This window comes from Pleurodeles waltl, chromosome 4_1, assembly GCF_031143425.1.
Source record: "Pleurodeles waltl isolate 20211129_DDA chromosome 4_1, aPleWal1.hap1.20221129, whole genome shotgun sequence".
NCBI classification, from domain to species: domain Eukaryota; kingdom Metazoa; phylum Chordata; class Amphibia; order Caudata; family Salamandridae; genus Pleurodeles; species Pleurodeles waltl.
In genome coordinates this window covers 296,970,749-296,987,429 of record NC_090442.1, presented here as the reverse complement: position 1 = coordinate 296,987,429, position 16,681 = coordinate 296,970,749, and positions in this window count along the sequence as shown.

Sequence of the window (16,681 nt, the reverse complement as noted above, 5' to 3'; positions counted from 1 at the left end):
GCTCCGCTGGGCCCCGCCGTCTCAAGCACCGCTCCGCTGGGCCCGCCGTCTCAAGCACCGCTCCGCTGGGCCCCGCCGTCTCAAGCACCGCTCCGCTGGGCACCGCCGTCTCAAGCACCGCTCCGCTGGGCCCTTCCTGTCAAGCACTGTTTATGGTTCACTGTGCCCACCATGCCTCCTCCTTGACCAGTGGAGACTGTCATCCACCTGATGGACTGTGGCTTTGCACTCCCCAGGATGGCACAGTGGGCAGCCCACCCACTGTAGAGACTTGAGAGACTGTGGCTTTGCACTCCCCAGGATGGCACAGTGGGCAGCCCACCCACTGTAGAGACTTGAGAGACTGTGGCTTTGCACTCCCCAGGATGGCACAGTGGGCATGGTGGCCCCTTCGTGGATCTGGCGTCGTGGACTCATGTGGCTGTGGTGCCCCCCCCTTCCCTTCCCCCTGAGGTGCCTGTAGTTTTTTCATCAGATGCCCCTGCAGTGTTCTCTCCAAAGGACTCAGGTCTCCTGTGTGGGCTTTGCCCTTGTGTCGCTACACTGTGGCCCACGGACTATTCTATTCAATTTGGTGTACAGGACTAATTGCCTCGGTTCTCCATGGCAGTGTATATAGTATTATTTTGGTATGGATATTTTGCATAGTTGACCTATATTTATCAGAGCCTATTTTTTACATAAATTTTTCTTCACAATTTAATTATGTCTTTGCATTTTTCCGGGGGGTTTGGGTGGTGTCACTGTGCATTGTTGCTCTGCATTGGTGTGTACATAGTTTGGGGGGGTGGGGGTCGCATATGTGTGTGGTCGTAACCTTTCCTCCTCCCCCCTCCTGTGTGTCGTAGGTGCAGTACTCACCGTTGTCGTCTGCGCCGGCGTTCGTACTCGTGATAGATGAGAAGGTAGACGAGAGCAGGTAGGATGTTTAATTCGGGTTCCATGCTGTCCTCCGTACTCGTGGAGTGTGTTTTGGTGAGCGTTTTCCCGTTCGTGGTCTGTTTCCGCCGTGTTTTTATCGGCGGGGCTCCCGCCCCGGAAAAGGTGGCGGATTGGTGAGTTATGATAGTGTGGGCGGTACATTGTCTGCCGCCTGCCTGTTGGCGGTGACCGCCGCGCTGTTTGTCTGTACCGCCGTGGCGGTCGGAGTGTTAATGTGGCGGGCTTTGTTGGCGGTTCCCGCCAGGGTCAGAATTCCATTTTTTCGACCGCCGGCCTGTTGGCGGGTTGGCCGCCGCTTTATCACCGACCGCCAGGGTTAGAATGACCCCCACAATGTCAATACCAAAGGGTTTACAATTACAATTGAAATCACCAGCCACAATCCTGTAAACATCAACCGGAAGAGTTGGCAGGTAGGCACTAACTGCATCAATAGCAGCTAAACTGGTAATGATACTTTCTATCCTACAATAGACATTAATTAAACATTTTGTAACCCCATCAGGACAATATGTCTGTTGAACCAAGATCGCTGACCTTAGAAGTGCATATCAGAGTGGTTTTCAACCAGATTGCAGGGGCCCCTGATGGCCTGCCCTTCCAAGAGGATACAGCAGGTAGATCAAAGCTAGGAAACCCATGCTGGAAAAATGGTGAGGTAGCCCAGGTTTCCTGGAACAGACACACATCACGTTGATGAACGAAGTCTCCCCAGTTCCGACAAATCAGTTTGTTACTAATTCTGGCAGGATTCTAGGAGACCAGCTTAGCTGGGCATCCGCTCCAGAATCAGGATCTCTAGTATTATGTGTACCAGGGGACACTGTCACATGTTATGAAGGGGACTAGAAGAATTGAGAACAAAAATAGAGTCATCATCAACATGAGTCACTCAAGAGGCACCCTGTCTATCGTCAAATTCCTCTAGGCTGAACGATGAGGTAACCCTCTGCTGGACCAAAGTTGCATAAGTTAATCAACATCAAGATCAGAAAGAGACAGAAATCTGTTGGAGGTGGAAATGGGAACGGCTCCACATTTTTTACTTCCTGGTCAAAAGACCTCCTTCTTGCTTCTTGGCCAGAGGAATGGAACAGGCCAAGCATATAAAAATATCCCAGTGAAACAAAACTCATGGTAAAGCCAAGATCACCGGCCCTAAAAACAGTTTCAACCAGGCATTGTGCCTGTCCGGGGACATACAATTAGCAACAACACTATCCACCTTTAGTGACTTTGCAGATCGTCCAATCCACCCAGTTCTCCTTACAAAAATAATATCATTATACTCCGGTGAACTGAAAGTGGTATTCCTTGAGAGCCAATGGCAGACTCTATTTTTCAATTCCCAATATGTCTTCTTCTTGTGGGGCAAAAAGGGGTTGTACTTTCCACCACAACCACTACATATGGGCTACATTTGGGTGGCAAATCCATAGGTGGGCAAGATTGGGAAGATAGAGGCTGGGGTAGGGCCTAATTTGGAGTACTAACTGTTCCCTGCCTAGATGACCCAACAGCTGATAGAGTTGTTGTACAAAATGGACGTGGACCAACTTCCCTCAGCACTGACAAGGACTGGTTTGCAGTGGAAACAACTGGGGCATTGACAGGTATAGACTCCTGGGTTAAATTGCAAGGCCATTACTGGAATTAGCTTGAGCATGAGATCATGGTCGCATGATGGGAGCACACAATGATAAATGATCCAATTTAAAACAAAATTCCCAAATTTCTCCTTCCAGGGAAGTAATCTTCTCCACGAGTGGTGCAATTGCAGTAACCACTATACTTTTAACATGGTCCATGAGGCCGCCCTACAATGTCTCAGTTGCCACACATCCTCGTCTGGTGGGTGATTCCCAGTAGAAGACCGAAGACCAATAGAGGAACGTGCAATGGCCCCCTGCTTTTTTAGAGTACCAGGCACTGTGCTAGTTTTTATCTTTTACCTTTTCCTTGCCATGGGGGTTACAGAGGCTAACAGCCAAAAGTAGATCAGGAGCAACGCAATCCAACTCCCAATTCTCCGGTGCCTCGGGGACAGGCTTGATACTGCTGGGATGATTGGGCTATGGCATATACCAGGCTTGCTCTCTTGAAAGACAGCTTGGATGGTGTCCAAACTAGTTGAGACAGAACTAGGCCTCTCCCCCATCTCTAGGGATGAATGTCTCTCAGTCAGCTCAAGACTACACTTATGGCTTGAACCAAAAAAGGGTCTACGGTAGAACCAACTTAAAAAATCTTAGTAACTCCATCCTTTGCAGCAGCCGGTTTGTATTTGCCCATTATTGAACTCAGATCTTACAGTCAGTCAGCAAAGGTAATAAACCAAACTCACCAAGCTAAGGAGTGGGGCATCGAGTAGAGCCAAGAGAGATAGCCCAGCCTCTTCCGGCTGATGACGGGCAAAGACAGGCCCACTCTTGGCCGGAGCGCACACCCAAGCGCATCCTGTGCTGTGGGAGCCCAATGCGCTCATGAGCGCTGCTGCAGTCAGTCCCAGTGCAGGATGGGTGACGTAGTCTCACCCCAGACAAGAACAGTGGCAATGAGGATGCATGAGAGGCACAGACGAACACACCTGCGCTGTGGGAGTCCAATGTGCTTATAAGTGCTGCTGCAGTCAGTCCCAGTGCAGGCTGGGGTATGTAGTCCCACCCCAGGTGAGAACAGTGGTGATAAGGAGGCAGGAGAGGCATGGGCAAACACCAGAAATCCTTTTTGGGTCCTTGAAGTGTCCACAAAATTGATCCAATTTTCCAGAAGCTCAGAGTTGCTCCTTTGAAATTGGGACTACAGTTCCCAGAACACACCTGGTCGGAACCCTCAAGTGGCCATGGGACACTGGTCAACTGGGTTCTTCTTGCAAGAGTTGATGCAGGGGTCAGTAAGTTTGTACTTGTAGCTTACAGGGATTCCACTCCTGGAGTTGGAGAAGCAAGGCAAAGTCCTTTTCTTGGAGAAGCCCAAAGTATGTAGTTGGTACAGTCCTTGTGGGTGCAGTCCTTCAGGTGCAGACCAGGGGTTGAGCAGGGCAGTCCTTCCTCTCCAGTATGTTCTTCCAGCAGCGATCTGAAATGCTGGGCAGCTCTGCCATATTTATCATTGCTTCTGGGTTGGCAAGCAGAGGGGCACCCCTGACAAATGGGGTGCAGGTTGCTACCCTCTGGGGTGACCACTTCCTACAAAGTGTGGCAAAAATGAATCCCAGAAAGTAACATTCTTTAAAAATCCAACATGGAGAAAATCTCTCCATGGAGGTTACATCTGCCGAGCCCACCCTCCGGTGTGACTAAGTTTCTATAACGCACCCCTTCCAGCCCCTTTCCTAATCTCATTACTGGGGCTTCCATCTGACTGGGAGAACAGGGAAGTCCAATTTCTGTCCCAAGTGACCTTACCTCATTTGAAAATCAGTTTGGCTACTCTACCCCCATTCTGCTCTGCCATCTGCTGCAGCAGTTCTTCTCCCACCAGATGCTTCCTTTGTTTCAGGTCAGGCCGCTTCATACCTCACGAAGCTAGCTTGGCTCAGGCTGCCAGAGACTGACCAATCAGGAAAGGGCTGATTTTGGTAACTTTCAGAAAGAGTTCTAAAACCCTTTTTCTGTACTAGTTATAATAAATCCAACCTTGGCAAGTGAATGGATTTATTATAACCTTTAATTTGATACCAAACATGACAGTTGTAACTCTTTTCCAGCAGAAATGAGACTTTATTATTATTAAATAAAGCCTCCCACTGCTAGCCTATGGAGCTAATGTACTACAATGGGGAAATTAATTTGGTTGTTCTTCCCTCACCAGAGCTTATAAAACATATTTTATACAGTCACTACTTATATTTACATTACATCCAACCCTTGGGACACTTAGGGCAGACCTTAGGTGTGACTTATATATAAAAATAAGGTCATTTAGGACTTTGGAAGTACCATTAATTCCGAAGTCGATTTTGTAGTTAACTTTAATTTAAAAGCAGCCTGTAAGGCGGTCTCCACTAGGTAGTTATAGTTAGGACTTAGTTTCAATAGAAAAAGTGTTTTTTGTTTTGCTAATAACTTTAGTGCCATTTAATAAATCTTCACAACATTTTCAAAAAAACAACAAACGTTACTTCAGTTGCTGTCTGTAAAGTTTTGGGGTGTTCCATCTAGCGATGGTCTGCAAAAAAGTGTGTATGGAGGGGGTTCCCAAAACACGTTTTCCCCATTCATTTTTCCATGGGGATTTTGAGCAGCTATAGCGCCAAAACCACTGAACGTAATTACACCAAATTCGGCAGACAGCTCTTGCTCCAGAAAGAGGACTTTTTGTTATTTGGTGTAAATCCATATAGTAGTTTTAGAGAAATTAAAGGAAATTTAAACTTGCATATATAGGGGCGCGAAGATTTTGTGACCCCTCCTGATCTCATTCTGAGATCTGATTGGCTGAAAACACTTCAACAAGGAAGTGTTGTCAGCCATGTTGGGACTCCACTTCATCCAAGTCCCACCAAAAAGGCTAAAAATAAAGAAAAGGAGCCAGGGTAGAGTCACCCTGACCCCTTAGCTCTGGTGGTGGGGTCCCCCAGGGCTAAAAAGCATTTTCTTTTTAAATTTACAGGCGGAGCCACAGAGAATATGCGGATTCGCTGTATATTTAAAAAAAAACAAAGCTGGGCTTCAGGAAATATGTACAGGGGACCATGTGTCCACCTGAATCCCGGAGGCCACCACCTCCCTGAGGATTATTGTTTTATTTGTGTAGGGAGGCCCATCGGCCTCCTGCACAGCCCTGTGGACTGCCATTTTCCAAGGGCTTTATGCAAGATTAATGCGGGGGACTGTGCGCCCCCCTGCAGCCCTGGGGACCACCACATCCCAGAAGCTATATTCAAATTTTGTGGGGGGGGGCACGCAGTGCGGCCACATCCCAGGTGACCACCACCTCACTGGGGCTATATTCAAATTGTGTGCGAGGGGCCTGCGTGCCCCCTGCAGCCCCAGGGGACCACCACATCTCCAGGCCTACATTAAAAATAATGATAGGGGGTCTATTTCAGACCCCATAGCTCTGGAAACCACCATTTCCCCCGGGCATGGCTCTTAGGAGGGGGGCTGTGTGGCCCCCCTTGAGGAGCCACTGATAGCCCTGGGATCACCAGGGCCAGCTCTTGCTATGTGCTGAGGTACCCAACCATGGGACATAGCTGTTTGTGCAGCCAAGTCTGAACAAACACTTTGCTTTCTGACAGTGGGATCTGTCAAACAGGTCCTGTTGTCAGAAATCAGAGATTTCCTCAGTCTTCCCTGCACACTGAGATGCGTGCAGGGAAGACCGATGAAAACATTTCTCCAGCAACCAGGAAGCTGTTGTTAAAAGCACCTGTCTGCTTGCTGGAGCACTGGGACTGTGGGGGAGGTCTTGAGGCCTCCCCTGTGGCCTGAGACAGCCCATAAAAGGGCAAGAAAAATTTAGCAAAAACATATATATAAATCAATAGCTTAAGTGTGAAGGTTACAGACCTTCACACAAGAGTTGAGAGTTCGAGTCTAGGTGTATCCCTGGTCATTTCCCCCCTTTTTTTCAAGTGAAAATGTTTAGGGCTCACACTGAAAGATGACCTTACTTTTTTAATTGACAAATACATTTTTATTTTCCATTTGTGGAGAAGTATCTCATTCTAAATATATCATCCATCAAAGCCTAAACAACTATCTCTCTCTCTCCCTCTCGCTCTCTTTCTCTCTCAATTTCTCCCACTCACACACAGACTTACACCCTTATGCAGCTCCAAAAGCAATGGCATGACCAGAAGGCTGTCCTTACTCAGTACCACCCAGGACAGAAGGTGTGGGTATTGGAGCCTGTGGCCCCAAGAGCACTCCAGGACAAATGGAGTGGACCCCATCTCATTGTGGAGAACAAAGGTGAGGTCACCTATTTGGTAGACCTGGGCACTGCCAGAAGTCCCCTTAGGGTGCTTCATGTCAATCGCCTGAAACCTTATTATGAAAGGGCTGAATTAACCCTGCTCATGGCCACTGATGAGGGGCAGGAAGGAAAAGAAAAGTGACCCTCTCCCTGACCTCTTCTCCACCACTGAAGCTGATGGCTTAGTAGAGAGAATTGTGCTTGCATATCGCCTTACTGCTGAGCAGAAGGACAACTGCATAAACCTCCTAGATCAGTTCTCTGACCTCTTCTCACTGATCCCAGGTACAACTACCTGGTGTGAGCACATAATCGACACTGGAGACAGTTAACCTATCAGAAGTAAGATTTATAGGCAGCCTGACCATGTAAGAGACTGCATTAAACAAGAGGTACAGAAAATGTTAGATCTGGAAGTGATTCAACCTTCTGAAAGCCCCTGGGCTAGTCCAGTGGTGCTTGTCCCCAAACCTCACAGTAAAGATGGTAAAAAGGAAATGAGGTTGTGTGTGGACTATAGAGGTCTCAATCAAGTAACCAACACTGATGCTCACCCTATACCCAGGACAGATGAGCTGATAGATACACTGGCTTTTGCCAAGTATCTAAGCACTTTTGACTTAACTGAAGAGTATTGGCGGATTAAGTTGTCAGAAGATGCTAAACCTAAAACAGCATTTTCAACCATTGGAGGGCACTATCAGGTCACTGTTATGCCCTTTGGATTGAAAAATGCACCTGCCACTTTTCAGAGGTTGGTTAATGCAGTCCTCCAAGGATTAAAAGCCTTTAGTGCAGCATATCTAGATAATATAGCTGTCTTTAGCTCCACCTGGGATGATCACCTTGTCCACCTATGGAAAGTTCTGGAGGCCCTACAAAAGGCAGGCCTCACTATCAAGGCTTCAAAGTGCCAGATAGGGCAGGGGAAAGTGGTTTATCTGGGCCAACTGGTAGGTGGGGAACAGATTGCACCACTGCAGGGGAAGATCCAAACCATTATGGAACGGGCTCCCCCTACAACTCAAACCCAGGTGAGAGCCTTCCTAGGCCTTACAGGGTACTATAGGAGGTTCATTAAGAGCTATGGCACTATAACTGCCCCTCTTAATGACCTCACATCCAAAAAGATGCCTAAAAAGGTATTATGGACAGCTAGCTCTCAAAAGGATTTTGATGAGCTCAAACAGGCCATGTGCTCTGCACCTGTCCTAAAAAGCCCTTGCTACTCCAAACAATTCATAGTTCAAACAGATGCTTCTGAATTAAGGGTAGGCAACCTGTTGCTTTTATCAGCAGGAGGTTGACCCCTAGAGAAAAGTGTTGGTCTGCCATAGAAAGGGAGGTCTTTGCTGTGGTCTGGGCCCTGAAAAAGTTGAGACCATACCTCTTTGGTACTCACTTTATTGTTCAGACAGACCACAAACCTCTATTATGGATTAAATACATGAAAGGTGAAAACTCTAAGTTGTTGAGGTGGTCCATCTCCCTACAGGGAATGGACTATACAGTGGAACATAGACCTCGGATTACCCACTCCAATGCAGATGGACTCTCCAGATATTTCCACTTAGACAATGAAGACTCATCTGGGCAAGGTTAGCCTTATTGTCCCTCGTTCGGGGGGGGGAGGGTTGTGTAGGAAAGTACCATCTTGCCTGGCATGTTACCCCCATTTTTACATGTATATAAGTTTGTTTTTGCCTGTCTCAGTGGAATCCTGCTAGCAAGGACCCCAGTGCTCATAGTTTGTGGCCTGAATGTGTATACCTGTGTAGTGACTAACTGTGTCACTGAGGCTCTGCTAACCAGAACCTCAGTGCTTATACTCTCTCTGCCTTTAAATTTGTCACTATACGCTAGTGACCTCTTTTACCAATTTCAATTGCCACACTGGAACACCCTTATAATTCCCTAGTATATGGTACCTAGGTACCCAGGATATTAGGGTTCCAGGAGATCCCTATGGGCTGCAGCATTTCTTTTGCCACCCATAGGGAGCTCAGACAAATCTTTACATGGGACTGCCACTGCAGCCTAAGTGAAATAACGCACGTTATTTCACAGCCATTTTCACTGCACTCAAGTAACTTATAAGTCACCTATATGTTTAACCTTCACTTGCTGAAGGTTAAGTGCAAAGTTGCACTAGCAAATTTGCCCCCACATAGTTCAGGGCTAATTCCCTGGACTTTGTGAGTGCGGGACACCATTACACGCGTGCACTACATATAGGTCAATACCTATATGTAGCTTCACAATGGTAACTCCGAATATGGCCATGTAACATGTCTAAGATCATGGAATTGTCCCCCCATGCCAAATCTGGTATTGGGGTGCCAATTCCATGCATTCCCGGGGCTCTACTATTGACCCCGGGTACTGCCAAACCAGCTCTCTGGGGTGTTCTCTGCAGCTACCGCTGCTGCCACCCCACAGACAGGGTTCTGCCCTCCTGGGGTCTGGCCAGTTCAGTCCCAGGAGGGCAGAACAAAGAATTTCCTCTGAGAGAGGGTGTTAAACCCTCTCCCTTTGGAAATAGGTGGTAAAGGCTGGGGAGGGGTTGCCTCTCCCAGCCTCTGGAAGTGCTTTGAAGGGCACAGATGGTGCACTCCTTGCATAAGGCAGTATACACCAGTTCAGGGAACCCCCAGTCCCTGCTCTGGTGTGAAACTGGACAAAGGAAAGGGGAGTGACCACTCCCCTGTCCATCACCATCCCAGGGGTGGTGCCCAGAGCTCCTTCAGTGTGTCCCAGACCTCTGCCATCTTGGATCCAGAGGTGTGAGGGCACTCAGGAGGCCTCTGAGTGGCCAGTGCCAGCAGGTGATGTTAGAGACCCCTCCTGATAGAGGCCTACCTGACTAGGTGGCCAATCCTCCTCCGAGGGCTATTTAGGGTCTCTCCAGTGGGCTTTTTCCTCAGATAACGACTTGCAAGAATTCACCAGAGTTCCTCTGCACCTCTCTCTTCGACTTCTGCCAAGGATAGGCCGCTGACTGCTCCAGGACGCCTGCAAAACTGCAACAAAGTAGCATGAAGACTACCAGCGACATTGTAGCGCCTAATCCTGCCGGCTTTCTCAACTGTTTCCTGGTGGTGCATGCTTTATGGGCTGCCTGCCGTCATCCTGCACTGGAAGCCACGAAGAAATCTCCTGTGGGTCGACGGAATCTTCCCCCTGCTCCAGCAGGCACCAAACTTCAGCGTCACTGGTACTCTGGGACTCCTCTCATCCTGATGAGCATGGCCCCTGGAACACAGGTGGTGGACCCAAGTGACCCATACTGTCCAGTGGTCCAACTTTCCAAATTTGGAAGAGGTAAGTCCTTGCCTTCCCTCTCCAGACAGTAATCCTGTGCACTGCGTGAATTGCAGCTACTAGGGCTTCTGTGCACATTTCCATGAAATCCTTCAAGCTCAGCCAAGACTAGGTCCCCAGCACTCTGTCCTGCAATGCTCAGTTCCCTGAGATGATCTCTGGCTCTGTGGGACCCTCTTTTGCAGTGCTGAGATGACTGCTGTGTTCAGACTTCTTGAGCCCATGTTCAAGGACTTCTGTGGGTGCTACCTTCTTGTGCATGGGCTCTCTACGTTGCTGAGGGCCCCCTCTGTCTCCTCTCCCAAGTGGCGACATCCTGTTTTTTTCTGGGCCCGGGCAGCACCCTTTTTCTTCAACCGCGACCCTTACAGCTAGCAAGGCTTGTTTGCGGTCTTTTGCCAAAGAAACAACTCTGCATCCTCCAGCACTCCGTGTGACATCTTCTACATGAAGGAGAAGTTCCTATCACCTTTCGTTGTTGCAGAATCTTCAGCTTCTTCCATCCGGAGGCAGCCATTTTTGCACCTTCATCCGGGGTTTAGTGGACTCCTGCCACCCAGGACACTTTTGCGACTCTTGGACTTGGCGCCCCTCCCTTTGCAGGTCCTCAGGTACAGAAATCCATCTTCAGTGCTTTGCAGTCTGTTGCTGTCTTTGCAAAATCCTCTATCACGACTTTAGTGTGTTTCTGGGGAAATGGTAGTACTTTACTCCTACTTTCCAGGGTCTTGGGGTGGGGTATCTTGGACACCCTTAGTGTTTTCTTACACTCCCAGTGACCCTCTACACACTACACTAGCCTAGGGATCCATTTGTGGTTCGCATTCTACTTTCTTAGTATATGGTTTGTGTTGCCCCTAGTCCTTTTGCATCCCATAGTATTCTACAGTGTTTGCACTACTTTATGACTGTTTTACTTATCTGATTTTGGTTTGTGTGTATATTGTGTACATTTACTTACCTCCTAAGGGAGTATATCCTCTGAGATATTTTTGGCACATTGTCACTAAAATAAAGTACCTTTATTTTTGGTAACTCTGAGTATTGTCTTTTCTTTTAATATAGTACCTATATGATATAAGTGGTATAGTAGGTGCTTTGCATGTCTCCTAGTTCATCCTAAGCTGCCCTGCTATCGCTCCCTCCTTTCTCCTTGCTTTTTCCCCCGTTTTCTGTGTGCCTTCTCCTTGCTTTTCATTCATTTTCACTGCTTTCTCCTTGCAATTTCCTGTCTTTTTGAGTGCCTTCTCCTTGCTTTTCCCTTGTTTTCAATGCATTATCCTTGCTTTTTCCTCCATTTTTTGTGTGCCTCTTCCTTGTTTTTCCCTCATTCTCCCTGTTTTCTCCTTGCTTTTTCCCTCATTTGTTTGTGTCCCTTTTCCTTGTTTTTCCCTCATTTTCACTGCTTCCTCCTTGTTTTTCCCCTGTGTTTTGTGTGCCTTCCTCTTCCTTTTCCCTAGTTTTCACTGCTTTCTCCTTGCTTTTGCTCCTGTCTTACCCTCGTGGCATGAGATTAGGTGCATACCCATGGTTGGTTGGCCACGGTGTCTAGCCGCTGGCCAGGCCTTGTGGCCAACCCTCTGATACTTTAAAAAAAAAAAAAGAAATTCATTAAAAAAACAAAGGTTACAGGGACGTTATAGTTAGGAGCAGAATTACATTCACAAAACCATAGAAATTCACCCGTTGTAGTTATCTCAAGAAAATATATCTTGTGCCCTAAGGGAACTATAATTTGCCCCCACCAAGCATAGTTTTCAGATCAATAATTTGACTGTAAATGTTGCAATGATATCATAAATAATGTCATAGAAGACACAATTACTTATGTAATATGTGGGGTAATTAGCAGTGCATGGCAAGGGTGCCAGTTACAGCTACCTTAGCGCACAAGTTATAGTTTCTTCAGAAAACTATAACAGCTGAATTTTTATAAACACCACACCTGAAAAGGTGGGTGATGACCAGTGGGGGCTGGTACGCAATGCCGACTGAGCCCGCCGTCAAAGGTATTGTTAGACTTTTGAGTTTTTGCAGGGTCATCCCCAATCGTTTTGCCTCATGCCTCCTATTTTTTATGACCTGTTGCTGTTGGCTTTTGAACTCTGAGCACTTTACCACTGCTAACCAGTGCTAAAGTGCATATGCTCTCTGTGTAAATTGTATTGTTGATTGGTTTATCCATGATTGGCATATTTGATTTACTAGTAAGTCCCTAGTAAGGTGTACTAGAGGTGCCAGGGCCTATAAATCAAATGCTACTCGTGGGGCTGGAGCACTGGTTGTGCCACCCACATTAGTAGCTCTGTAATCATGTCTCAGACCTGCCACTGCAGTGCCTGTGTGTGCAGTTTTAAACTGTAAATTCGACTTGGCAAGTGTACCCACTTTCCAGGCCTAAACCTTCCCTTTTCTTACATGTAAGGCACCTCTAAGGTAGGCCCTAGGTAGCCCCAAGGGCAGGGTGCAGTGTACGGTTAAGGTAGGACATATAGTAATGTATGTCCTTACAGTGAAATATTGCTAAATTCGTTTTTCACTGTTGCAAGGCCTGTCCCTCTCGCAGGTTAATGTGAGGGCTACCTTTAAATCTGATTAAAGTGCAGATTCCCTTTGGGAGCGGATAGACCTATGGAGTTTGGTGTCTCTGAGCTAACAATTTAAAATTCATCTTTTAGTAAAGTCGATTTTGAGATTGTGTGTTTGAAAATGCCACTTTTAGAAAGTGGGCATTTCCTTGCTTAAACCATTTCTGTGACTCTGCCTGTTTGTGGGTTCCCTGTCTGGGTCAGTTTGAGCTAGTTGCACCTCACACTAGACAGTGACACAAAGGGAGCTGGGGTGTAGTCTGCATCTCCTGATGAGCCATCTGTGCTAGGAGGGAGGGGAGGAGTGGTCACTCACTCCTGAAAGGGTTGTGCCTGCCCTCACAGAATGCAGTCTCCAACCCAGTGATGAGGAGAACCTCTGCCCGGAGAAGAGCTGAAGAGCTGAGGAAGAAGAGCTGCCCTGCCTGTGACTGTGCTTTGTGGAGCTATCTTGCAGTTGCTGCTTCTGCCTGTGCTAGGGGGCAAAGACTGGACTTTGTGGTATATTCCTGCTTGAAGAAGATCTCCAAGGGCTTGATTTCGAGCTTGCCTCCTGTTGTTGAAGTCTCAGGGACAGCAAAGACTTCTCTCTGCCAACGCCTGGAGTCTCTGGAGAGTCTCCTACTTTGCCCTGTGGTGCCCATCCAGTTCCTGGGACCGTGAAAGGAGAAGCTGGCAGCCTAAGAGGAAGAAATCCACACACAGAACGCTGTGCGGGTAAAAGATCGACACAACTCCGATCTGTGGCTGAAGAAACGAGCGCTGCCGGCTTCGTGGCTCAAAATCAACGCTCACCAGCAACGCGACAGAAGAATTGACGCACGGAGATGGAGAAACGATGGGCAGCATCGCCGACGGAGGCTGGGAGATCACAACCCACGGTGCGTGGTTTTTGGCTCATTGTGCAGCTGGATTTCCGAAGCAAACACCTCTGGGCGTGTAAAAACAAAGCAAAACCTGCCAGGACCCGAGAGTGCTGACCGGATCAACGCATCGCTCTCCTGTAGAGAGAAGAAATGACACGCCCGACCCGACGAAAGGAGAAACAATACAAGGTCTCCCTTATGAGTGAAATAGATGCATTGCAAGTGCTTTTTGACTCACACTCCCTCGTGCAGGGTTATTTTTGACGCACCCAAGGTACATTTTCATGCTAACAGTGTTAGTGTGTGTTGTAAACTACATAAAGACTCTTTTTGCATTTTTAATTGATTACTTGACTTGTGTATTGTGGATTTTTGTCATTTTGGTCTTGTTTTGTTTAGATAAATATTCCCTATTTTTCTAAACCTGTGTTGTGTCATTTTGTAGTGTTTTCATTAAGTTACTGTGTGTGTTGGTACAAATACTTTCCACCTAGCACTCTGAAGTTAAGCCTACTGCTCTGTCAAGCTACCAAGGGGGTAAGAAAACAATCCCAAACTCCAAAAGACTAAAGGCCTCATTTACAAGCCCCTTGTGCTGCTGCTGTGTCATTTTTTTGAAGCAGCTGCAGTGCAATCAGTGCTCTACACTGCTTCATATTTGCAAACTGATGGATTGGGCCCAATGTGTCAGTTGGTAAAGCCCTGCGTAACATTTTACCTGCGCCAGGTATAATGTATGCAGGCTAGGCATTCCCACTTAAAAAGCCATGTAGAACTGATGCAGGGAAATTTACAACTTTTCACGGCAGTGCATCAAACCTTTAAAGCCTTTTCAGACCAGGCGTAAAATTGACACAGGGCTTTTTACAATGGGAATCTCCTCTGTGTTCTGATGCATTGCTGAAGTTGTGTCAGTTTTACGACTCAACTCCAGCAATGTTTCACTTTCTCACCTACATATACACCAGGATTTCTGACACATCTGTGAAAACGTACGCCATGGAGCTCTCTATTGTAAATACAGCGCATCCATGGAGTCATTAGGGGATTTGCTGCAGGTGCAAGAAATCTGATGCATCAATGCCGATGCGTCAGTTTCTTGTAAATGAGGCCCTAAAAGTGCAAGGAAATACAGGTACCATGTTGAAAGGGGACCCCTAACATATACATCGCATGGGATCACAGAACTGACGTACAGCGTTCTCATAGGTATAATATGTGTAAATTCCATTGCACAGATAAATATTGAAAGGAAAGTGGCATCCTCAAGCAAAATGAAAATTAATCAATTAAATAAATCTCTGTTGTCATCACAAGGTTAGTCAAGTACTCAAAGTAAAAACTACCATGTACAATGGTTCAGATGTAAATGGCCAGCATTGTGCCACTATCTCAGAACAATACTCAGTGAAATAGAATTTCAAATAGCTTTCCCCAATGCATAGGATATCAAAAACATTCTATGCTTCTACGTCTGCTTAGTGACTGGAATAATAGAACCAATAATACAGTAAAATGAGTACATAGTGAGAGCATCACCTGCTATACCTCCCAAAAGGGGAGAGGGGATATTGTGTTCAAATTGAAGAGTGAAAAGGTTAAATAAAAGTCATGAAATGGTGTACTAAATAATTTACAAGGAAAACATAATAGTTTGAATGCTCGCAACCAGTCACTGTCGAAATATTGCAAAAAGAAAAGAAAGGGTATGTTCCACGAGTTGTGATCTACTGGATATATACGTGTTCAGATCATTTAGTGCTGTGATGACAAGGTCATTTGCGCTTGTATATATTTATGGCATATTGACACCCCAATGAAGAGTGACAAAACTAGAGAAACCCTCCCAGTTTCCCAATCAGTGGCATAAGTTCTAATAGTACCAATATAGACAAAAACATATAACAAAAGGGAAATCATGCAAAATCTTATCTTTATGTGCATCCACACAACTGTTGTGAAGTTGAAGAAAAGGGAAGGGGTGCTCTTCCACTAATCGCAAAGGAAAGAGCTGATCAGATGCCCCTTAATTTTTTCCTGTAGACAAAACACAACATGACATGATAAAGATAGTCAGATATATGAGCCAAATCTCATGAAAGTACAGTCAAAGTGTAAACATTACCACACAAACATTTCATAGAACAATAAGTATTCAGGTAACATAGATGATACCTAATACATCATTGAAACAACATGATTCAGTCCTTCTGCAAATGTACACTTAATTCTTCATCATGGTTTAAACCATTTGGGGTTCAAGATTCTAAGTCTATAATCAATTGAGACTCCTTCTTTCTCATATGCAGGGTATATTCACCCTGTCTGGGATTCTGGACAATGTGTTCTATGGCAAAAAAGTCAGTTTGTTACGATCACTGAAATGAGACACTTAGAAGTGTCTGGCCGCCATGTATTTGAGGTCACAATGATTGATGGCCCGCATATGTTCAACTTCCCATTTATTTCCCAAACATGTGGTACTGCCTACATACCGGAGTGTAAATGGGCATTCCAACATATGAATCACACACTGGGTACTACAAGTTAAGAATTGTGTAAGAGGACGTGTGTGTTGCCTGATGGTCTGGTATTCCCTTCTCATATGGCTGTACCTGCAGGCCTTGCAACACCCACAAGGAAAGAGGCCCTGTACACCATGTTCACTGACACCTTTGGTTAACGTGACATCTTTATGAACAAGGGTAACATAACAAGGGTAACAAATCAACAATATTTAGGCCAAACAGTGAATGACCTCCAAACAAGATTTTAGGAAAAACAAATCAGCAATACTTAGGAAGAAACTTGACCAGCCTGTAGCCAATCATTTTAAGCTTGTTGACAATTTACTATCAGATTTGAAGATTTTCCCTGTGGAACCTGTCTTGAAGGAAGAAATACTGACGTCAGAGAAAACTTCTGGATGTACTGTTTAAAATCACTGCATCCAGATGGATTGAACATCACTGACAATACCAGTTGATTGTTGCATATCTGAAGAGTTCTCAGGACTGCATTGATTCCACATTCCAAATG